Source organism: Biomphalaria glabrata, chromosome 1, assembly GCF_947242115.1.
Source record: "Biomphalaria glabrata chromosome 1, xgBioGlab47.1, whole genome shotgun sequence".
NCBI classification, from domain to species: Eukaryota; Metazoa; Mollusca; class Gastropoda; family Planorbidae; genus Biomphalaria; species Biomphalaria glabrata.
In genome coordinates this window covers 10757468-10782891 of record NC_074711.1, presented here as the reverse complement: position 1 = coordinate 10782891, position 25424 = coordinate 10757468, and the positions used below count along the sequence as shown (strand labels likewise).

The window sequence follows — 25424 nt, the reverse complement described above, 5'->3', positions numbered from 1 at the left end:
AATTACCTATTGATTTTTTTAAACATAACTCTCGGATTCTTTTCGGAAAGATAATGAATTAACTCCCCTCATTGTTACAAACTCGGTCCTCAACGGACATCACAATATCGTCTTTTTAATTATTGCTGGTATTTTGATTTTTATGTTATCGTTAATTGAAAGCAAAAAATTAAGAAACAAAAATCATGCACACACGCGAACGTAATAAAATTAACACGAGAGTGGGGTGTGTGTGAGAGAGTTAGGTGTGTGTGAGAGAGTTAGGTGTGTGTGAGAGAGTGAGGTGTGTGTGAGAGAGTGAGGTGTGTGTAAGAGAGTTAGGTGTGTGTGAGAAAGTTAGGTGTGTGTGAGAGAGTGAGGTGTGTGAGAGAGTGAGATGTGTGAGATGTGTGAGAGAGTGAGGTGTGTGTGCGAGAGTGAGGTGTGTGTGAGAGAGTGAGGTGTGTGTGAGAGAGTGAGGTGTGAGAGAGAGTGAGGTGTGTGTAAGAGAGTGAGGTGTGTGTAAGAGAGTGAGGTGTGTATGTGAGAGTGAGGTGTGTGTGAGAGTGAGGTGTGTGTGAGAAAGTGAGGTGTGTGTGAGAGTGAGGTATGTGTGAGAGAGTGAGGTGTGTGTGAGAGTGAGGTGTGTGTGAGATGTGTGTGAGAGTGAGGTGTGTGAGAGAGTGGTGTGTGGGTGAGAGTGAGGTGAGAGTCAGCTGTGTGAGAGTGAGCTGTGTGAGAGCCAGTACATCTCAATAACGTAAACTTGAATGAATATCTACTATATATAAGCGATTGACTGATCTATCACGAGACCTCATAAACTATCGTACGTACCCGCATCAAATGTCGTACACAGCTTCCTTTTGCCTCCTAGGAGCTCACTAAAAAAAAAAACGCAAGCTCCTTCAAACCATTGTAGTTTATTTTCGGTATTTTCCCAGATGCCGCAGATTAATTAGATTTTTTTTAATTTCACGGAAAATGGACTTCCTGTTTACTATTTCTGTTCCCCTAAGTGGAATTTTCAAAACTTACCTTAACTCCTTCTCTCCGTAATTAATTACCAGATTCTGGTGGAATCAACGTTGGAATCGTCAGTTAGGAGAGAAAGAGTTACGTCATTGCCACTTCCACTAAATAAAAAACAAAACCAACCCTAATAGCATTAATAAGATAGATCTAGAGCCTTTTTCTTATGTTCGGGAGAAAGCGAGAAAGGAAGAGATCTATAGTCATTTCGTTACATGCAAAAGGGGTGAGATAAACTATGACACTAAATGAAACCAAATTGATATTTCGTTTGATTTAGAGAACAGAATACCAAGATAAAATGTAGAAAGGGGGACGGGAATGTGTACGAAGGACAGACTTTTTGCTTGTGGCGTGGGAGGGGGAGATAAGTAAAGGTGTTACTTGAATTGACAGGCCCAAAACGTGAGATCCTGTAGGCCCTATGTGTCGGGAGCGCATTATGAAGCCGGTCTTTCCAAGTCAAGTCTTTTCTACTCTAGTCTATAGTGGAGAAGTTACGATGAGCAGGTAAAAAAAACAACAATAGGAGGGTTCCAGAGAGCAAAGAGAGAGAGAGAGAGAGAGAGAGAGAGAGAGAGAAGGAAAAAAGGTCGCGAAATTTCATTGTATCAGATACACTAATTCACGGGCTTAAAATGTGGCCAGTTTATCAAAGTTTAAAAAAAAAAGTGGGTGGGTGTTCGGCCATAATAAATAATAACAAGCATTAAAACAAATCATAGGGCGTACTGCTAGTATATATATATATAAATATATATATATATATATTTGTACCAATAAAATTCTAAGAAGCTCCCACCCTTTTTATGTCTAGCCCCATTATACATTGTTATTTACAACAAAGTTACGTATAAATGATACGAAACATATATACTCGGTACCCCCACTTTTAAAAATCCTAAAAAAAAAAACCCCCAAAAAACGAGTTTTTAACTGTCCTACGTTCTATTTACAATCTGGTGCTCTAACTTCTAGCCACCAGCAAGGGGGGTGCACCTTACTTTTCTCACAAACCTCCCTCCTTTGTCTCTCCCCCCCCCCCCCGGCTTGGTGAGCAGTTTTTGAACGAGTCGACCATACATCTCCCCTTCTCATATTTGTGAAAGTGCCAGTGGTTCTAATCTTGTATGACCTCTCGTTTTGATTGATGTTAACACAGACAATATTTAAGGAAAGCTATCCCGGGGTCCACCGTGTATACTTTCCCCCCGACCCCCACCACCAGGGGCGGTTCTCCAAGCATCTCTCCACATACTACCTCCCCCCTCCTCCTTCCCCTTTAACTATTCTTCTAATGAATCAAACACCCTGGTTGAAGAACGGACGCGGGTCAATATTTGAGGAATTTTTTTTTTCCCATGACCAGGTCTAGTAGGCTCAACCAAACACCGTTCCCGATTGGTAAACAGACCGCGGGATAATAGTCAGTAGTTGGAGGGGGGAGAAAGAGGAAAAAAATGGCGGGAATGAAGAAAAATTGAGGGGGAGGGTTAGGTGCCCCGTGTGTGTGTGTGTATGGGGGGGGGGGCGATGATGGAGATCGGAGTGGCTTTTTGGCCAGTGTTGGAAAATGAAAAAAAAAGTGGGGGGGGGGGGGGAAATAGAAAGAGATGGGTCTGAGACACACACACACAAACAACCAAGAGGAAGTTGAGATATTCTATCACCGAAGAAGCTGTGGAATAATTTAGCAGAAACAAAACAAGAGGGGAGGGGGAAAATGTGGTGTGGAGGAAGGGGGGGGCAAAACTTGTGTGGACATTGACACTAAAGGGAAGTAATGCTGAGCTGGTTTCTGTGAAATGACAACATTGGAGGGCATTATGGTAGCGCTGGAAAAAAAAAAACAACCTAAAACATAACGAACAACGACTTAAGATTCTTGAAATGTTTTTTTTTTAAAATAAAGTCTGCAATGTCAATCAAGAACACACACAAAACAAAATTTATTAAAATACAAAAAATATTAATTGCATTTCGATGACATGTGTGTATATAAGGAGGGGATATTCCCCTCTATCAATTGTGTCATTTATGAGAGAGAGGGAGAGAGAGAGAGAGAGAGAGAAAGAATCAAAAAGAAAATAAAGAAGGCATCCCCATTATTCCCCAATGTGCTTATACTCGCTACTCAACCTGCAATGAAGTATTAGAGTTACACTCATTGAAAAACAACATTTCACACTTCGACGATGTACAGTCCAGCGTTTTGATGATTGTGATGATATACAGTCCAGTGTTGATGATTGTGATGATGTACACTCTAGTGTTGATGATTGTGATGATATACAGTCCAGTGTTGATGATTGTTATGATATAAAGTCCAGTGTTGATGATTGTGATGATGTACAGTCCAATGTTGATGATTGTGATGATGTACACTCTAGTGTTGAGTGTTGATGATTGTGATGATATTGTCATGGCTACATTGTCCTTTGTTTCAACACTATTTGGGCGCCTTAAAAAAAAGACAGTTTTTAAAATGCATCTATAACATATACATACTTAAACAATAATCTCCTTATAACAAATTCACTCATTACGGATTGTCTTCTTCAGTCCCGCAAGTCTGTTAAATACAATGAACTACGAATATATCAAAGTAAGCAAAATCTGTCACACGAAATTCGTTATAACGCGTTTTTTGAATTATTTTCTCATCACAAGGGCAGACAATCAGACAACTGAAGATTGTGGGAGAAGAAAGGGAGAGAAGAAGAAGAGGAGGTAATTCTCCAGCCATTTTGAAAGAAATTATCAGGTTTAGCGACCTCTTATCCTGTCAAGAGATCTGCTTCACAAATGTCGAGAGCCCACGTGACGCACTCTCCCAGTTACAGTGGCGTCTTCAATGTGGCTGCTTGGCACCCTGGAGCCGCGGGGTGTTAGGAAGAGGACGAGAAAAAAAAAATTTTTCCTTCTCGGGATAAGACAAGAATTCAGCAGACGATGAGACTGTGTGTAAAAATATTGGCTGAAACTCGAGGACGGCTAAAAATAGCCAATACTAGTAGGGCCTATCTAGTGTGGACAGTACAAGTCATTCAAAAAAAAAAATAAATAAAAAAAAAAAAAAAAAAGGATTGGCCTGAGAATAGAACATAACCATTTTTTTTTTCAATTTATTAGATGAAGTTGTAATCCCAGGTCTAAAGTTTTAGATCTACTTTATGCATAATGGGAAATAATCTGTTATTGCAGAGTTGTTGGAATTAACATGGGGGGGGGGGATACAATTTCAGGGTTATAATAGACCTATACGATGAACCTTTTTCCACTCTTTACCCCATTAACACCAACGGCCATGCCTCACTTATACCACTTTCTACCACACGGATATATCGCACATATACCACTCTGTAGCACATCCATACCAACAGACACACCGCACATATACCACTCTGTAGCACATCCACATTAGCAGACATGCCCCACATAAACCACTTTGAACCACATCCACACCAACAGACATGCCACACATATACCACTCTAAACCAAATCCACACCAACAGACAAGCCACACATATACCACTCTGTACCACATCCACACCAACAGACAAGCCACACATAAACCACTCTGTACCACATCCACACCAACAGACATGCCACACATATACCACTCTGTACCACATCCACACCAACAGACATGCCACACATAAACCACTTTGTACCACATCCACACCAACAGACATGCCACACATAAACCACTTTGTACCACATCCACACCAACAGACAAGCCACACATATACCACTCTGTACCACATCCACACCAACAGACATGCCGCACATATACCACTCTGAACCACATCCACACCAACAGAGAAGGCGAATTTATTTTCCATCTTCACCTATCTTTGCGCCATTCGCATCTGGTACACACACACACACATACACACACACATACACACATCCACAGAGCCGGACGAGACAGCGAGAAGTAGAGGCTCATCAACGGGAAGTCAAGTTTTTTTTTTCTGCTGCATTCTCTGAGGTGGTTGGTGATGGTACTTAGACTGTGAGAGGCGGTGATGAGGGCACTTATCTGAAATAGGGCGCGGGATACGAAAGGCCAGCCCTGCGGCGAATCATGAGATAAGCAGATACAAAAGAAGAATAGCTTTTTTTCTTTTGTTGGTTTTGTTTTTAGCGGGAACGACAATTCTGACATTTTGTCATCTGCACTAACATTTAAGAACAAAAACCCAGAGCTAATAACACTCGGAGCGAAACGACAGATGCCACAAGTACATACTTTTCCAAAACAAAAACAACAAAAAGAAAAACTACAACATATATTTCGTGACTATTTAACGAACAAATCCTTTCTATGTCTATATTGATAATAAGATAAGATAAAATGGATAATTTGTATTGATCCAATCTAATGGAAATTCAGTTTAGACTGATGATCTCCAATTATGGTGGCTAACTATTTTGGATTATCTAAAATTCTGATAAGCTATGTCTTGTAATAATTATACGAAATTTTTTGGTACTTTTTAGTTTTTTTAAAATAATATGTCTAAGCTCTCTCGCTTGTAACACTAAATAATATTTGAAATTATAGGATGGCTCCAACAAAGTCTGGCAGCATTTGCGTCGCCCGGACAGCGACGATCCATGGTGGAGGCTCAGGAGGCCGGAACAAACGATCATTGCGCTGTGTAGGACGGGGCACTGCCCTGTTGGTGCTTATTTTGCCCGGTTCCGGCCCAATTTTGATGCCCGATGCCGACACTGTGGAAAATCGGTGGAAACAGTGGCGCTCATCTTGCAAGAGCGTCCGCAGCTCCGAGAGCTGCAGGGAAATGTGTCTGCAGAGTCACTTGACCTGTATGTGAGCTATGAGGCACTACGCCGAACAACAGAGTTTCTTGCCAAGGCTCTTCGAGAGGACTAGCCCTTCCAGCCTTGCTACCAATTGGAGTTCCTCTCAGGTGTGCACGCCATCTGCGATCCACGACCTTTTCTTTATGCCAGCTCTGGACGTGGATCTATCCGATGCTTCTTTCTCCAAATTTCGGTCGATTCTAAAGAGCTGCATGTCGTTCTTGAAAACATTAGTATATCCTAGGAGTGGACGACCTACAGCTCTCCTACCCGCCATACATTATATCTTGATGAAGTCGACTTAGACGCAATAGTTGGACAAGTCCACGCCAGCCAAAATACCTAATACTTTAAAACCTTTATATAACGGATATATATATATATATATATATATATAATGTTTAGTAATCTCATTTGAATATTTTGTTGTTTTGTTACCAAACAAATCTTCAAATAAATTATAACAAATTTTAACCCCCCCCCCCCCCGGTCCACAGTTGTATAGCGTAGAATGCAGTAGAATTGCGCTTTAAAAAAAATCAAATTTAAAAAAAAAAGCAGGTCTTATATATTACAGACTTTTTTTTTTTTAAATGACATCATTAGGTCCTATGTATTTCATGTGTACATCTAGTCATGCATGTTAATCAGTGACTTGAACTTTCTAAGTTGTTGGTTTTCCTGGCTGGGGAAAAACCTGATTCTTATGTATGTGTGTGCGTGTGTATGTGTGCCATACTTACATTTGATTCCTCTCTTTTTGGGCTGTAAATAATGAATCTTTTAAAAAAATAATTTTCATATTGAAATATATATTTGTACGCTAAAAAGTGACCAAAAAAAAATTGAAACATGAAAATTATTTGAAAATGTATTTCTCTGTTTTGTGTGTTTGTGTAGTCTAGTGTGTGTGTGTGTGTGTGAAATAGTGGAACCCAAGAATTTGAAGCGTTCAGTAAGAAATATTGTGGTAGTCTGTGTAGGTGTGTGTGTGTGTGTGTGTGTGTTACGGGAATGAGATTGGGAAAAGATAGTTCAAACAAAGACAGAACATCCATTCACCCCCCCCCCCCCCAACCCCTTCTCCTGACCCTCTTTCCCAGAGATTAGATAACAAAATCAATTGCTAGTTTATCAATGACTGGTTTGGTCCAGTACCAGACATCGGAACACTCTTTGGATTCTGAAGTGTGCACATTTCAAAACAAGTGCCACCGATAAAATAACTGGGGGGAAAAAACCTGCCAAGTGTCTTTCTTCCTCTTCGTTCTTTCTCTCTCTCTCTCTCCTCCTCCACCTCCTCTTTCCTTTAAACACCCCCCCCCCTCCAACCATCATAAAACGCTAACTACGGCAAGTCTGTGTCTGCGCATGCGCCTGTCTTTGCCCATGACAGTGAGCAAACTGACCTGCTCTTTACTAGGCACATCCTGGTTTACTTTCGAGTTCAGTCTTCACCCCACCCCCCTTCCCACCTCACGCATTGCTCCTCCCTCCCCCGTCTGCACACACGTTTTCCACTTCACGGCACTCAGATTTGTAAATAACTAAAAGGGTACGGGGGTGACGCGGTGCGATGAGACAGTCCCAGACCTTCCCGAGACACTTTTGACCTCCTGTCACACTTCACTGCTTTCATCGCTTCAAGCTCGCTTAGCTTCACGCGCTGTGTTGATAATATCACGTGATTTATTTCTTTTTAAATGGAACATTAAAAGTCAACACAACATTCAGTCCAAATCGAAGGGATTTAAATTTAACATTTTAAACATTACTAGCTAGTTTTTAACCCGGCTTTGCACGGATTGTTTTTAAATTTTGTTTTTGTTAGATTAAAGGGATCTATGCTGTTTTTAGAGTTACAATGTATGTCAAGTGAACTAAATCTATTAAAGTCTCTTGCGTCTATAGTATATTTTTTTTTTGGGGGGGGGGGGAGTGAGTCCTCCCGGTTGTGGTAGAACAAGTTTACATATCCAAAGATAATCACTTTGATCAAAGGATCGTTAGAGTCGAGTTTCGTCAAAATTGGTCAAACAGTTTTCATTTCTATGCATGACATACACACCTCATAATTTACTTTATATTGTGGCCACGACGTGGCAACGAGCTATTGGTCTAAACTGCCCACAGGTTGCCACGTCACGAGTCAGTGTTGAGGTCTACTATAACGACTGGTCCTTTTCTTATCCTTGTCACCAATGTTATCAAAGTCATCTTTATTACACGACACACCGACTAGCTTTTTGGTTTGCAGGATTGATTAACAGTATTGTTTGATAATTGCGTCACCTTTCGGCCGCGTTCTCTTGCGTCTATTGATTTTCCTCCAAGTTGGCAACACTGCTAACCCTAACCCTAACTTTCTCTAGTAGCTATAACAACCAAGCCTAGTTAGTATTAATTCTTGGGACAGATACGTTTTCAAACGACGTTAAAGTTGTACTTTACTTTTTTTTGTTTGTTTGTCTGTTTTTTTTTACGAAGGTCCTGTAGCCGAAACTTTCATTGTTGTAGATCTGATCGAGGGAGACAGCTCGTTTTCATTTCTTTTTTTTTTAAATACTGTTTCTGGTTTTGTTATTTGTATTCTTCCATGCGGCCAGTCTATGCCAGACGTTCTGCCTCGCCAAAAGGTTTCGCCCCTGCTATTGTTGGGCAGTGGCGGCTACCAAACAGCGCCCGCTACCTTCTCCCTCACACGTGCTTCCTATTATTAACAAGCTCGAGGTCGGAAAAGTAGTCTATTTATAGCCGCTTAAGGGGGTTCCCCTCCCCCACGCAGCCATCAGCCCATCACCTCCCCCTTTAAGCTTTAGTTTTTTTTTAAAGAATTAATTTAAAAACCGTGTATTCCGGTCTTCTGCACTGGGCATTGCGCGCCCCCTTCCCCAAACCCACTTTTAAAAATCATTTTTACTCACTCTTCTTGTTTTCCCTCTCCTCCAGATTGGCAAGGAGGGAGGAGACATACTAGTTGGTTTGAGTTGGAGTGAGAGATGTCAGCTGATCGCCTCCTGCAGACTATCAGGCCATTTGCTTGCCACGGTCCGGCCTCCAGCGGCAAAGACACCGATGGCCGGGCGCGTCTTCCTTCCGTGGCGCCTCGCACCCCTCTCCCCGCACGTGACGCGCAGATCATCTGTGACCCAACACGTGACGAGCATCGCTCCATCGTCCACCCTGACCGCTGGTCATGCACACGCCCTGGCGTTCCCCGTCCCCCAGCGTTCCGTACGGCACCAACAGTAGTGCCTTCTGCTAGCACGTGATCAGCGCACGCTCTTCTGTGAGAGAAACATTAAAAAAGAAGTTTAATTGAAGAAAGAATTATGTCCCTTTGTGTACCCCCTTTTTTTTTTATTCGAAAAAAAAAATTGTTTTTCGATTGGAACCTCAGACAAAATGTAATTTAATACAGTGATTCTCAAATACATTGTTTGGGGATCGTGTTTGTACATGTGAGTGTAAAGATATATATGTATATTTATATATAGAAAGAGATAGAGAGCACCTCATAATTGTCCTATACAAACACCAAACATTTTCCCTTATACAAACACCTTACCCTATACCAGTGATTCCCAAAGTGGTCTATATAGACCCCCAGGGGTCTACGAAGGCTTCCAAGGGGTCCACGAAAGTGAAAAAAAGAATTGGGGGTCTATGACATGTAAATGGGGGTCCACGAGAGTGGATTTCATTTGAGAAGGTTGTGATTTTAATTTTGATTTCACATCAATGAAATTAACAATAATCTATAACTTCTCATAGTTAATCCTCTAATTTTGAATCCTATTATTCCAACGGTAGACTACTGTACATTTTAATACCTCGTGTAAATTACTTATTTTAGCCAACAGTTAACTAATATTTAGTATGGCCGAATCTAAATATAAAATGTAGTGCAATTTTGTTTTAAATTTGGCTTTTTCCTTGTTGAACTTATATTGCCTCTGAGTATTTTATGTAACAAAGTTTATGTAATGAGTAGTAATGACACTATAAAACCACCCTAAGCTGGAGAATCCTTTGAGACGATGCCACCCTGATAACATGTATTAAGATTTGAAATACTTTTAAACAGTCAATGATAAAGTTGAGAAAAGACTAAAAATGGACAAAGTCTCTGCTTTCACATCAAAAAGAGAAGATAATGGTTTGCAAGTGTCTTAAAGTATCTTTTACTTGTGAAATTTGGAAAACATCACCCAATAAGCGAGAAAAAGAGAATGATTTTGCCAGCAGCTGAAGTTTTAAAAACTATTTTGTACACAAACCATCTAATATTATTAAAGAATTCAACTAAGCAATAACACAGTTAAAAGGCCAATTGATGAAATGAATAGTGACATTGAAAGCTTCTAATGTAATTCTTTGCTAACGACTTATTTCTTTATACAAGTGGACGAACCAACCCTAATGAAGCATTTTCATTTGCATATGTTCATAAATCCAAGAAAAACTTCTTTTGGTGAAAACGGATAACCGCGTATGAATATTTGATGTTTGAAGGACTACTTTAAAGAGAAAGCAATCAAGTATAATATCAACAGCAACCTTTCATGGTTGAGTCCTACTGTGGATAGTGTACCTGGATTGTTAGTAATACCGTGGGTAATCCATCGAAAGCTAAAGATCTGAGTGGTGGATTGCACGAACATCTTTAATTCGTTAGCACCGCAGTTGACCGAAGCAACTTTTACAGGTTTAATACACAAATCAAAGCTCAAATGTGTTCAGAAAATGAGGGTAACTTTTACCCGTTCCTTCTTCACACTAAAGTTTGTTGGTTGTCAAAAAGCTTTTGTTAGACAATTTTTTTTTTTTTTGACACTGTGTCGGAGTTCTCGGATGTTAAAGATCTCATTTTAAAATGAAATTTAATCGAGAGGAAATCGGACATCGCCTATTGACCAGACTTGTTTCATACATTCTGTGAGATTGTTAATTGACATAATGTGATTTTTTTTTTCAGTCTCACATTACTAAGTTAGAAATCAGTGAAAAATACATTTGAAGTTCATGAATCAGAGAATTACAATATTGGCAAAGCAGGGGGTCTACCGAATATCGGAAAACATTGCAAGGGGTCTACGAGCCAAAAAAGTTTGGGAACCACTGCCCTATACAAACACCTAGCCTCTAGCCCTATATAAACCATTTGCCTTATACAGTGTGTGTGGGTGGCTGCCTGGTCGTGCGGTTTGCGCGCTGGACTGTCGTTCGGATTTATCGACGGTCGAGGGTTCAAACCCTGCCCGCTCCCATCCCCCGTCGTCCTGCGGGAGGTTTGGACTAGGAAGTAAACTATCTTCAACTCTGAAGGAACATCCGAAACATGTCAAACATTTGACAAACAAACATTTGACAAACAAACATTTGACAAACAAAGACAGACCCCTTGCTCTAAAGAAACATTTCTTACGCTAGAACCATTGCGTAAAATGCTCCTTCTTTCTTTGTGCCATTAGAGAATTGAACGGGTTGCCTGAATCAGCTAGAAAATAAACATCTTAGCAGAGTTTAAGCCATCGATTAACATGCATGACTAGATTGACACATGAAATGCGTAGGACGTAATTATCTTCTTTTTTGACGTAGCGTCTCTAATATATAAGATAAGACACACCCAAACCATTACACTATACAAATTCATTGCGGTTGCAAGCGTTTAAAGTTTTGAAGATAAGGTTTAAAGGTCAAATAGATCTAGTTTTTTTTTAAAATTAAATTCCTCTATTCAGCTTGCCAATTCATCAGCTCTAAAACCTGTGTGGAGCCTGGACACGGATCTATAAAAAAACGACTCTAAACTACTTTCGAGAAACTCGATAGTTGATGTATATTTTGAGTGGAAAAGAAGAACTAGTTATTTGGCCACACGAGGAAAACTCTGTTTTTGACCGTAATAATTTTTGAAAGTATAAAAAGAAATATTTTCAATTTGGCTTGAGGACCAGGCACACTGTATAATTGTGCTAAGTTTCAACTAGATCATAGAATACTAAAAGGGAGAAATGACGTGTACAAACTTGTACCAGACAGAGTGACTTGATATAAACTTTGTAAAAAAATGTAGCTTCACGTCTGCTGAAGTAACCCGGAAGTAATATGTGAATATTTGAACTGAATATACAATCAACTGTGGGTACACTATGTTGAATAGGTTACGGGGGGAAAAAAGAAGAAAGATTTATAGGGAGAAAGAGAGAGGGAGGAGCATGGCGAATGGAAGGGAGAGAAAGTGAGATGGAGAAAGACTGTATGTGTGTTTGTTTAATTCTGTGTGTGTGAGAGAGTGAGAGAGAGACATCATAGTGAAATAATAAACATAATAATAAATAATAATAATAAATAATAAACATTCGACTACAACTTCAACTGTTAACAAGATGGGAAAAATAAGACTCACAGAAGGCATATAATAATCATACGAACGCACACACACACACACACAATGGGGGTGCCCGCACGAATGCACGCACCAAGCTATTTCAAGAGAATGGGCCTTGTTCTGCTGCTGTCTATCAATCGACACTGTCGACATCCCAAGAACGATCTTTTTAGTTCTCAAACGACCGTTTCAGATGAACATCCTGGTCAAAAAAAATGTGCGCAATGCAAACTAGAACTGAAAAAAAATATCTTCAGTTCTTTCTCTTTTGTGTGTGAGTATGCGCGCGCGCGCGCGTGTGTGTGCGTGAGCGCGTTTGTGTATGTGTATGTCTGTTCCACTTTAACTATGTGGTGATAACCAACTATCAGAAAAGATTTAGCTCGCTTGATCCATCCAGTTACATCCCCTACTTGTCTCTTTTTAATTGATCTTCTTCAAACAAAGTTCATTATTGACATTTTAAAGATGAAATAGTAACGTGTCCCTTTCGATCTTTGTGGTCCATTGGTCAGATGATGTGAACGGTTAATGAGTGTGTCATGTGGCCAGCACAACGACCGACCGTCTTTACTTTCTCCACTAAATTCAGATACCCGTTAGGGTTGGGGTGGAGTCAAGGAAGAATTGGCTGGTGCCATGGACTGTCGTCTCGATGGTCACGGGTTCAAACCCTTACCGCCACCCCCTCCCCCGGGGAGGCTTGGGCTAGGATGTAAAAATTTTCAATTCTAAATAAACACCCGAAACGTTTAAAAAAAAAAATAAAAAATGAAGTTCTATATCTTTGTCTTTACCAACAATCTAACAAGTGACCACAAGCAGAGTAGGCCTACAACCACGCGCTTGGACAAATGTGGACCAGATTGTTACCATACATCTACAAGTTTAGCAACGAGATGCCAAGGAGGGCCTGTTTCAACATATCTGTCTATTCAGATTCCCCCACAGTGTTTTTTTTTTTTATATTTTTTTTTAATCTCTCCTAGATCTAAACATTACTGGTGCACACACACGTCACACACTAACACACAACTTTTGTGAGTGTTGTCCGTAACAATTTGAAACAAAAAAAAAGAGAACTCTCACAGACAACATTCTACACTGTGTGTGTGTGTGTGGGGGGGGTAACACACTCAGTCACGTGAACATCATTGTCTTGTCATTTTCCTCCCTTCTTCGACGCCCGCCATGCAGACTCCCTGGACGCCCCCCGCCCCATTGCTACCCGTGAGTACCGTAAAAGTGCCGCCGTCATTGTTTTTCAATAGTGTCCCCCCATACGCCACTGTCGTTCTGACTTTATGATCCACTGGGCGTCTGCAGTGGACACTGAACAAGAATAAAGAGTGGACACCTACAGCATAGTTACTAGGCACACAAGACAAGAATAAAGAGTGGACACCTACAACATAGTCACTAGGCACACCAGACAAGAATAAAGCGTGGACACCTACAACATAGTTACTAGGCACACAAGACAAGAATAAAGCGTGGACACCTACAACATAGTCACTAGGCAGACAAGACAAGAATAATGAGTGGACACCTACAACATAGTTACTAGGCACACAAGACAAGAATAAAGCGTGGACACCTACAACATAGTCACTAGGCAGACAAGACAAGAATAAAGAGTGGACACCTACAACATAGTCACTAGGCAGACAAGACAAGAATAAAGAGTGGACACCTACAACATAGTCACTAGGCACACAAGACAAGAATAAAGACTGGACACCTACAACATAATTACTAGGCACACAAGATAGGAATAAAGCGTGGACACCTACAACATAGTTACTAGGCACACAAAACAAGAATAAAGAGTGGACACCTACAACATAGTTACTAGGCACACAAGACAAGAATAAAGCGTGGACACCTACAACATAGTTACTAGGCAGACAAGACAAGAATAAAGCGTGGACACCTACAACATAGTTACTAGGCACACAAGACAAGAATAAAGCGTGGACACCTACAACATAGTTACTAGGCACACAAGACAAGAATAAAGCGTGGACACCTACAACATAGTTACTAGGCAGACAAGACAAGAATAAAGCGTGGACACCTACAACATAGTTACTAAACACACAAGACTTCGTGCATTGTTATATGCCTCTGATACAAGAGAGGACTCCTATGATGTATTTGATGTGAAGACCTTTATACAAAATGAGTTTTTAACATTTAAGAAACAAAAACAACAAATGCATAAAACATTAGGCCGCCCCCTTACATAAAACATTAGGCCGCCCCCTTACTTGACTTACGTTTTTGTTTTGTTCTTCTCGACTCACCAGTCTGGAGTTTGAATCCTGTTAGTTGTTACTCCTATATCACATTGCTTTACGTCTGACCTAGATCTAAAATGTTTGTGACTATTTAAGTCCAACTTTTCAGATCACTCTAGATTATCGATACAACTAAATCTAAGTGTACCAGACGACATTGGAAGAAGGATACAGGACCATTCAAGTGTTGGCCTAAAGTTATTTTTTTTTAATTTCTTACAAGTTTTCTCCAGACACAGACGTGCTGAAACTTCCGGTGAAGTCATTGAAATGTCTCCAGACGAGGTTATATTTGTCCGTTGAAAATCACGCCTGCACTATCAAGCGACAAGGACACGATATTATTTTATGGGTAAAAACAAAACAATGACATCGAGTTAAACCGTCTGCTGTCTACATTTGTATTAAACTGAACCCGGAGCGCCGTAAGCAGATTTTAAATTATCTGGGTTTAATTCTAGGTTTTATTATTGTTTCTATTAAAAAAAGGCTTTGGACATTACAAAGCCTAAACAGTGATTTCTCCACTATTATTGTTTTTTGAATAAAAGATTTCTTAAGACTTCAAGTTTGTGAATTTACCAAACCTTTCCATCATCCTTTAACAATTAAAATTTGACCTGTGCCAAAACCTTTTGAATAACAATACAGGAAGCAGTAACTCACTTCTGCTACTCAAGTCTGCTGCTAAATGGATGGTTGGTGACTTTGGTGCCAACACTCTTGCTTTTTAAAGTTTCTCATTCTCAAGAGATCCGCAAACTTGTTCTGAATTCAATGTTTCACTTTTTATTTCCCAACACAGCAATGTAATGTCTCATCGGTCACTTCTGCTTTGTACAAACACACACACGCTGGGCCTCCTGCCTCAATACCAACACACGCACACACACAGACTGTAGACTAACAATGCCGCAGCACACGCCCGCACACACACACCTTCACACAGCCTGAAGACTAACAATGCCACAGCACACACACACACACACACCTTCACACAGCCTGAAGACTAACAATGCCACAGCACACACACACACACACATCCGATAACGGCGCTTTAAATTATCTGGAGCTAATGAACCGGCATGAAACAAATTGGACGAAATCTATAAAGAGAAAAAAAAAGATGGCCTAACAAGAAAGAGGAAGAAAGAAATGGACAATAAAAGAGACAAGTCGAGACATTTAAAAAGAGAGACAGAAAGAGAAATTCCCACAGTGTACTGTGATGTTGCTTATTCAGGCTGTCTTGAAGTCAACCAATTACTCAGCAAGCGTTTGAGTATAATTGTTCGGGTGTATTACGTGTAGTTGACCAACAAGTCAGACAAAACAAGTACATCTGTTTTAACAAGTGAAGAGATGTAGTCGACTCTGATGAACTATTCAACATGTATTTATTCTGATAAAAGGGCCACAGTAGAAGTCTCTGTCACTAAACACGTCGTTACCCTGGAGTGTTCTATCGCTAACTGATTTTCCGGTCTCTAACCCAACATATCCCAAACGTCACTAGTCCCGTTCAATATGCGTCTACTATGGTGCGTCGCTAAATAACTAAAATAACTAACCTATATAAATAAGGTGTCTAACAGATTCCTCCCCCCTTTGAAAAAAAAAAATATGTCAATATTTTTCCACTACTGTCAAGTCTTACAAGGGCATTTTCAATTTAAGGGGAAGACCACAAACATAAAATCTTGATCTCTTCATCTTGACATCTTCATCTTGACAGTTCCTCATATTCATGTCAATGTTCATAACAGTTCATAACATTCCAGAATCATCTTCATTGGTACACAGTTCATCATAAAAGACAATGTGGCATCTTATGGGCACGTCATACATCACAAGTGTTCTTCACTGGCAGTAATCTGATAAAATACAATATTTCAAAAAACAATTATAGACTTTATTTACACAATCAATAAATTTTTTCTTCTTACCACCCTTTTATACGCTTTTGTCCATTTTTCTTTTATACTCACCCTTTTCCATAGAACTAACTTTCATCAATGATATATGAAATGATTCACACAAAAAAAAATATCCATACTTACTTTTAAATGCTTAACATCAACTTTACTTATCTCCCCTTTTCATAACATATAAATGGTGTCAATATATTAATATATATTACATAATCAATATACTCATAGTTTATTTACAAACTTATTTCATTTCAATGTCATTCTAGACAATAAATCAGCTACAATATTCATAGATCCACTAATAGCTTTCACTTCAAATTTATACTCCTGTAGTGCTAAGAACCATCTATAAACACGACTGTTTTTCATGCTCTTTTGCTGTATATACTGAATAGGTTTATGATCAGTTAATAATATGAATTTCCTTCCTATTAAATAGCTCTCTAGCTTAGTAATTACCCATATTACAGCTAAGGCTTCTCTTTCAATGACACTATATTTTTTCTCTGCCTCTGACAATTTTCTACTTACATATAATATAGGATGTAAGTTATCATAGTTCTGCATTAGACAACCACCAATAGCATTACCAGATGCATCAGTTGTGACATAAAATATTTTGTCTTTATCAGGTAGTCTTAATATTAGTTCATGACTAAAAACATCTTTAATTCTGTCAATAGCTTTCACACATTCCTCATTACAAACTACTTTTTGAGGTTTTCCTTTTTTAAGTAAGTCATTTAGTGGATTCACTATTTCTGCTAAGTTTTTTATAAACTTTCTGTAATAATTTACTATTCCCAATATGCTTTTAATTTGTCTTTTTGTTGTAGGTATTTCAATATTAAGTACTTTCTTTATGTTATCTTCAATAGGGCTAATCATGTTGTTATTTACTTTATGTCCTAAGAAAATTATTTCCTCCAATCCTATTTCTACTTTTTCTGCTTGAATTGTAAGTCCACTTTCTTTTATTATTTTGAACACTTCTTTTACATCTATCAAATGTTCCTCCCAACTATTATTAAAAATACATATGTCATCCAAATAGCAAATAACATTTTCTTTGTTTCCAATTATCATGTTCATCATTCTATTAAATGTGGCAGGTGCATTTACTAATCCAAAACTCATATAATTCCATTGAAAAATACCATATGGTGTTACAAATGCTGTGTAAGGTTTTGCATTTTCTGTTAAAGGTATTTGCCAATAACCTTTAGTTAAATCCAATTTAGTAAAAAATTTTGCTCCATTTAATTTATGTAAAATATCCTCTATATTTGGCATTGGATATGGGTCAAATTCTGTGATGTTGTTAAGTTTCCTATAATCAATACATAACCTTATATCTCCATTCTTCTTTTTGGCTATCACAATTGGTGAAGCATAAGGAGATGTTGATGGCTCAATTATACCTGATTCTAGTAAATTGTCTATTTCTTTCTTTACTTTGTCTTGTAAATGTAGCGGTATTCTATATGGCTTAAGCTTGATAGGTTTTGAGTCTGTTACTTTAATGTCATGTTTAATAATATTAGTTTTTCCTGGTATACTGGAAAAAATTTCTTTGTATTCTTGTATTATTTTAGTTATATCTTTTGACTTTTCCTTAGTTAAATTATTAAGATTAATCTTTTGCCAAGTTTGATTCTCTTTTGTTTCTATTACAGGTATTTCCTTAATATCATTTTCATTGTGATTTTCATTTGTTATTATCATCAAGCATTCTTCTTTTTCTGAAAATGTATTTTCTATTTCCTCCTGAATGTTTTGTATTAACTCATCTTCTCTATCATGATACAGTTTCAAATTATTTATGTGATATGTTTTAATTTTCCCATTTATTTCAATTTGATAATTCACATCATTAATTTGTTTTATCACCTTAAATGGACCTTTCCATTGTTTACCAATTTTATTTTTCAGGTCATTTATCAATATTAATACATTGTTTCCTACTTCTAGTGTTTTCAATTGTCTTTTCTTATTTAGATTCTCATGAGTACTTTGTTTGTACTTCTTATTGTTGTTATATGCTTGAGTCCATATTTCTTTCAATTCTGTTGTGATTGTTGTTTCACTGTCATTATTTAATTTATTCTCATTGCCTATTAGATTTTCTTTAAAAACATCTAATTCATCTCTGGGTTTTCTTCCATGTATTATTTCATATGGTGAAAATTGTGTTGCTTCATGGATGTTGTTTCTATGAGCAAATAGTACATAGTTAATGTAATGATCCCACTTGTTCTGATTATTCTGAATTATCTTTGTTAGTGATCTTTTTAATGATCCACCATATCGTTCACATAAACCGTTACTCTCCGGGTGGTAAACCGAAGAGTATATGTGTTGTATATTGTATTGTTTAGTCCATTTCTTAAATTGTTCTGACTTAAACTGAGATCCCTGATCACTCAATATAATTTTAGGTATACCATGTCTTGTAATTACTTTTTGAGTTATGGCATTAATGATATTTTCTGCACTTGTATTTGATAATGGGATTGCCTCTGGGTATCTACTAAACATGTCTATTACTGTTAGAATGTATTTGTTATTATTTTCAGTTTGAATTAAAGGACCTATTAAATCAATAGATACTTTCTGAAATGGTGCTGTAGGTTCATCCATTTCTTGAATAGGTGCTTTATTCATTAGACTTTTGTTAGATCTCTTTTGACATATGTCACATGAGTTTATGTATTTGTTGATTGTTGCTTTCATTTTGGGCCAAAATACTTGTTTTGACAAATTCCTATAACATTTCTTTACTCCCCTATGTGCTGCTAAATTATTATCATGTGTCATGATTAAAACATCTTTCCAATATTTCTGTGGTAAGACAAGTTGTTTTATTTTCTTGTTATCATTACTTGTTTGTCTAAATAATATTTTATTCTCTATACAAAATTTCTCCATTGGATTATTATTGTTTTTATCTGATATTCTTGAATAAATTTTCCCAATAATATTATCATTCATTTGTTCTAATGCAAATGTGGGTGTTGTTTCTTTTTCACTTTGAGATATTTGTGTTTCAAGACTATTTTGTGTTTCATTTTCTATCTCTTTTTCCTTAACATCTGTATTTTCTATTTGTATTACATTACTGGTTTCTTTTTCTTCATCATTACTTATTACATTTATTGTATTTTCCTGTTTCTCATCTTGTTTATCCATTGATCTTGTTATTACCATACTTGTTATATTTTGTGTTTCTATGTTTTCATGATTTTGTCTTATGTTTTTGTATTTGTTTTGCCAGTCTTCTAATTCTTTTCTTGAACATTCTTTAACTCCTTTTATGTTTCCTACTAACATATCATATCTCATTTCTGGTATTGCAATGCCATCACAATAGCCAGTGAAAAATGGAGTTTCAATGTACACCCTTATAGCTTTAAATTCCCTTACGGTGCCATCTGCTAATTCTACTTTCCTAGTAAACCCTTTATACCAATGAGGTTTGACAAATTTAGTTTTTACTGCCAAAGTGTTACACCCTGAATCCCTGATTAGTTCCACCGGAATTCTATCTACAAACCCTGGGTACACTGCAAAATTGTTCCTATTTCCTTCCATGAAATATACCCTATCTGTACCTTTACTTTTGTATTCCCTACTGTAACTCCTATTTCTATAATTTCCCCTGTCATTCCTATCTCTACTCCTATATCTACTGTTATTTTGTTCATTGTATCTATTTCTACTTCCAGACCTACTATTCCCTCTTCTACAGTTAGCTGCTATATGACCTTTTCCTTGACATTTAAAACAGGTTATTTCACTATATTTTCTATTTCCACTATTTGATCTGTTTCTATTTCTACTTCTATCAACATTTTCTTTGGTGTATCCTATTAAATCTACTTTGCTCTTATCCCTATCAGAAAATGGTTTATTTGGATATGCATTTTTGTATACTCTCATTATTTCTGTTATTTCATCTATAGTTTTTGGGTTTCTTTCTCTAATAAAAGATTGTAATTGAGGATCACATTTATTTACAAAGTTGTCCACTAGAATAAAATTTTTTAATCCTTCATAAGAGTTTGTCACTTTTTCTAATTTTACCCACTTATTGAAAAAATCCTTTTCCATATTAATGGTAGTTTGGGGTTCTATTTCTAATGATGGTATATTGTCAAAGTATTTTTTTCTAAAAGTTGTAGCATTATGACCATATGCATTCAATAATTCTCTTTTTAAAACTTGATAGCTATCATCAATATGATGGTCATGATTTTGGCATATTGTTAGAGCTTGACCATGAACAAAGTCTATCAGTATTTCAGACCATTCTTCTTCAGGCATATTAAATGTAGACATTTTTGCCTCATATCTTTTCAGGAAATCACCAATGTCATCCTTCTGTTCATCAAAACTTTGTATTTTTCTCTTTAGCCATGTTTGTGAATTAGGGTTGTCTCTTTGAGTGGTATAATTATTTGAGTTATTAGTGTTATTTCCTTGTTCAGTTTGGGCTCTGGCTTGTGCTGCATCCAATCTCATCTTCTCCATTTTAGCTTCATGTTCTCGGTCCTCTTTTTGCTTCTCATATTCTTCCTTTCTGATCCTATCTTGTCTCTCTATCTCTTGTCTTTGACGTTCTTCTTGTCTTTCTATCTCTTGTCTTTGACGTTCTTCTTGTCTTTCTATCTCTTGTCTTTGACGTTCCGTTTCTTCCTTCACAACTTGCTGTACATAAGCTGCTAAGTCCTTTCCTTTTAACTCCATGGCCTTTCCATCCTGCATAGCTGTTTCCTTAACCTCCTTAAGGTCCACATATGATGATGTAGCCATTGTGTTTTATATTTTATATATATTTTTACTTAGCCTATATTAGTTATGGCTATACTTTAAACTTATTTTATATTTAAGTTTTTCCACACTTTTATACAAATTTTAAATGATATGTCTCTATCTATAGATTTAGTAAATGTATAAATCTAGTCTGAGTTATTATGGTTATATTCAAATCTGTATATTAGGTCCAGTATTACACACAAATTTAAATCTAGTATATTATAGTATGTATAATATTACCATTTAGATCTATAGTTATCAAGAGCACTATGACTTTTAGATCTAGTATGAATAACTATGATCAATTTCAAAATCTGGTATGACTGAAGTCACAGTGAAGTGTTTAGAGTAAATTCAAAGACTGTCTAGAGTCTAGATCTAGAGTAGATTATGGTTCTATTTAACCATACGAAACAAATATGTGTATACAGTGTCAAATATATCTTCAACAAGATATATATATATCTAGAATGTACTACCTTCATTCATCTTCCAATTAATAATATTTCAAATTAGAGTCTAGATAATTAAATTGTACCAAAGAGATGTACAACAATTTGCAGATCTAAATTTAGCCAGACGATAGTGTTTGACTACATAGCCAGTTTCGGCATTATTCTCATGGCAAAATCATAATTGATTTTAACCGCTCAAACTAAAATTATTTTAGTCTGATTCACAATGAAAGAATCCTACCCGCACTTTCTATCATTAAGTGAAAAAAAATACAGATCTAATTAAATTAATAAAAATAAATAATTTAAAATAATATAAACAAATGAAATAATTAAATGAGACTATCACTATGGGTTGGGATGTGACAATATGGCACACAATGATAACGTCACGAAGTAACCAGGCAACAACGGATATGACGTTTGCACAAACAAAACAAATTACAACCCTAAACGTATAATATAGCTTTTCATCTAAATTACGTCTTCTACCCCGACGGGTTTTAAGGCGCACCACCTGATTTTACTCAGGCTAACGTACCAAATTTAGACAAAATCTATTTCTAAGGGCAATCTAAACATATACTAATAAGAAAAATGGCACTTAGCTTTTGATAAGAAAGATCCCTTTGTTCGGACTCCCGAATATGCTAGATCACAACAAATTCCACTGCCTCTCTTCCAGTTCTGACTCTGTTCTCCGGTGCTACCAGTATCCCACGTAATGCCACAGATGTCCTGATATGCCACAGCAAAATGTTCCAGTTTCTTTGACGACTGTTGATGACCGTATGTGTAGTTCCGACGACTTTGTATACACAGTTACTGACGAATAAGTTAACGGTTCTTCTAGCGATGACTTGACTTGTGTAGATGATTACTGACAAATAACAGTCTCTTGACGGCAACTTGATCTGGACGACTGACGAATAACGAATTTCTTGACGATGACTTGATCTGGGCTGACGAATAACGGCTTTCTTGACGATGGCTTGATCTGGGCTGACGAATAACGGTTCTCTAAAATAGTTCACTGCTTCTGCTGCTACTCTGGTAGTACGACGAAGTTTGCTGTTGTACTCTGCTTCAATAGACCAAACTGTCCAATGTAGACTAGGTGAAACCAAGGTCACCTCCGACGACGTTCCGTTAGACGATTAACGGTTTTCAACGAAATTAAGTGGATGTAGCTGTTTCCACAACTTCACTGCTAACAAGTCTAGGTATGGTCTAGACCGACGAATACTAGATATATCAATGTTCAGTAATGATAAAGATTACTTCACTAACCTTCCAAAGGTTAAACACAGTGACCGTTATAAACGTGGCAAGCAACCGGTTCAATGAGCAAACTGCTCCACAAGAATCTCTCCAAGGGTAAGACGACAGAGCGATTTCGATTTAGTTAGCTACCAAACTTGTAGTACTCACAATACTTCTGACAGCGGGCAAACTGTCCTTCTCGAAACTGACGAGGTAAAACTTGATACTCGATGTGGCTCCTACGACGAAGAAAAAATATGTCCAACAGGTTCACTAACGATCTCTCACCCGTTATGAATGAACGGTTTCTCTGGTTGTAGGTCGATTCAGCATATGAAGATCAGGCTTTGATAATATACTGGTTAAGTAGACCAGACGTTACGATGATTACTGTCCTGACGAAGGTCACCCTGAGTTAACGGCTCGTTGAACGTGCGATCAAACAGGCGACGACTGCATGTAGATCTAAAACAAAGTCACTCTGCGATGCTGCTGTGTTCAGCCGTACTCCGATGAAATCTTATCTTCGAGTGCACGACCCTCACCTGAGTAAACGTTCTGCTTCGAGGTCCGGTTCGATGTTCAGACTTCGGGCGTCGGGGGTCGCCACTGTGATGTTGCTTATTCAGGCTGTCTTGAAGTCAACCAATTACTCAGCAAGCGTTTGAGTATAATTGTTCGGGTGTATTACGTGTAGTTGACCAACAAGTCAGACAAAACAAGTACATCTGTTTTAACAAGTGAAGAGATGTAGTCGACTCTGATGAACTATTCAACATGTATTTATTCTGATAAAAGGGCCACAGTAGAAGTCTCTGTCACTAAACACGTCGTTACCCTGGAGTGTTCTATCGCTAACTGATTTTCCGGTCTCTAACCCAACATATCCCAAACGTCACTAGTCCCGTTCAATATGCGTCTACTATGGTGCGTCGCTAAATAACTAAAATAACTAACCTATATAAATAAGGTGTCTAACAGTACAGACACTGGTACCGGTACTGGTATACAGAAAAAAACAACAACTAACAAATGTACTTGAAATAAAGAAAGTGAGAGAAAGTCTGAGAGATGCTGAAAGAGAGAATGAGAGAAACAGACAAAGAGAGATAGTGAGGGAGAGAGAGAGAGAGAGAGGTTTAAAGAAAAAGTACATAGAATGGCTGGTAGAGAAAAAGATGAGTCAAAGAAAGGTTGACAGCGAGAGAGAGACAGACAGAGAGAGAGACAGACAGAGAGACAGACAGAGAGAGACATACAGAGATAGAGACAGAGAGAGAGAGAGACAGAGCAGAGAGAGAGACAAACAGAGAGAGAAAGAGACAGAGTAAGAGAGAGAGACAGACAGACAGAGAGAGAGAGAGACAGAGCAGAGAGAGAGACAAACAGAGAGAGAGACAGAGTAAGAGAGAGAGAGAGAGATACAGACAGAGAGAGAGAGACAGAGCAGAGAGAGAGAGACAAACAGAGAGAGAGACAGAGTAAGAGAGAGAGAGGGGGGGGGGAGAGGCAGAGAAAGGTTAAAAGAAAAAAATAACAGCAAGAGTCAGATAGCCTGTTGGAGAGAAAGAGATGAGTTGACAGAGAGAGAGAGAGAGAGAGTAAGAGAGAGATCTAAACGCGGAGAGTTAGTGTGTGAGAGACAGAAAGAAAACTGGACATGAGTTCTTTGTGTGGAGAGAATGTGTGGGAGACTAAAGAGGAGGGAGAGAGAGGCCTGAATGCGGAGAGTGTGTGTGAGAGAGAGAGAGAGAGAGAGAGGTACAGAAAGAGAAAAAAAGAGATGGAGAATTTGTCTGATAGAGGAGAGGACATGTATAGATCTAAAGGCGGAGACACTGGGATGGGCTGAGAGAGAGAGACAGTATGAGGGGAAAGATATAATCCTAAATGTGAGGACATTGTGTGTGTGTGAGAGAGACAGAATGAGGGGAAAGTGTAAGCAGACCTTACTGACCACACACTGAGTGTGAGAGATTTAATTAGTGTGAAAAACTGCACGCGCAGATGGCAGAGAGAGAAACTAAAAAAAAAGGTACGGAAATACGTCCAGTCCAAGATTCAGATGTCACAATTAGGTAACCACAGGTCATCGACGTCAATTATATGACCTGGTGACACTTTTATTGGCAGAGGACCCAACCTCTCCTACCCACTCTCTCTCTCTCTCCCTCGACTCCCCCCCCCCCACATTGCTTTCGTCATTATGAAAAAAAAAAAAAAAAAGAAAGTATTTTCTATGAACACATGTTGCCCTGTGGTGAACTACTACTGGATCACAAAGGCCCATAAAAGTAGATACTACACAGGAATAGTGGTGCGTGTTGGGAGCGTAAGGAGGAATTATGTGTGATTGTAGTGTGTGTGTGCGTGGCTGCGTGCGTAAGTTGTGGAATGGGAGGCGGGGGATGGAGAGAGT

The 25424-nt window shown here is 38.1% G+C and overlaps 1 long non-coding RNA gene across 1 annotated transcript; it reads right to left on the bottom strand.

Annotated features, from left to right (window-relative positions):
- Nucleotides 1-15921: 15921 nt before the first annotated feature.
- LOC129924768 (uncharacterized) lies at nucleotides 15922-23980 on the bottom strand. Its single transcript, XR_008776690.1, has 2 exons — nucleotides 21767-23980; nucleotides 15922-16415 (listed from the first exon to the last, which is right to left on the bottom strand). It is a non-coding gene; the product is annotated as an uncharacterized LOC129924768 (long non-coding RNA).
- Between the last annotated feature and the right edge of the window lie 1444 nt (nucleotides 23981-25424).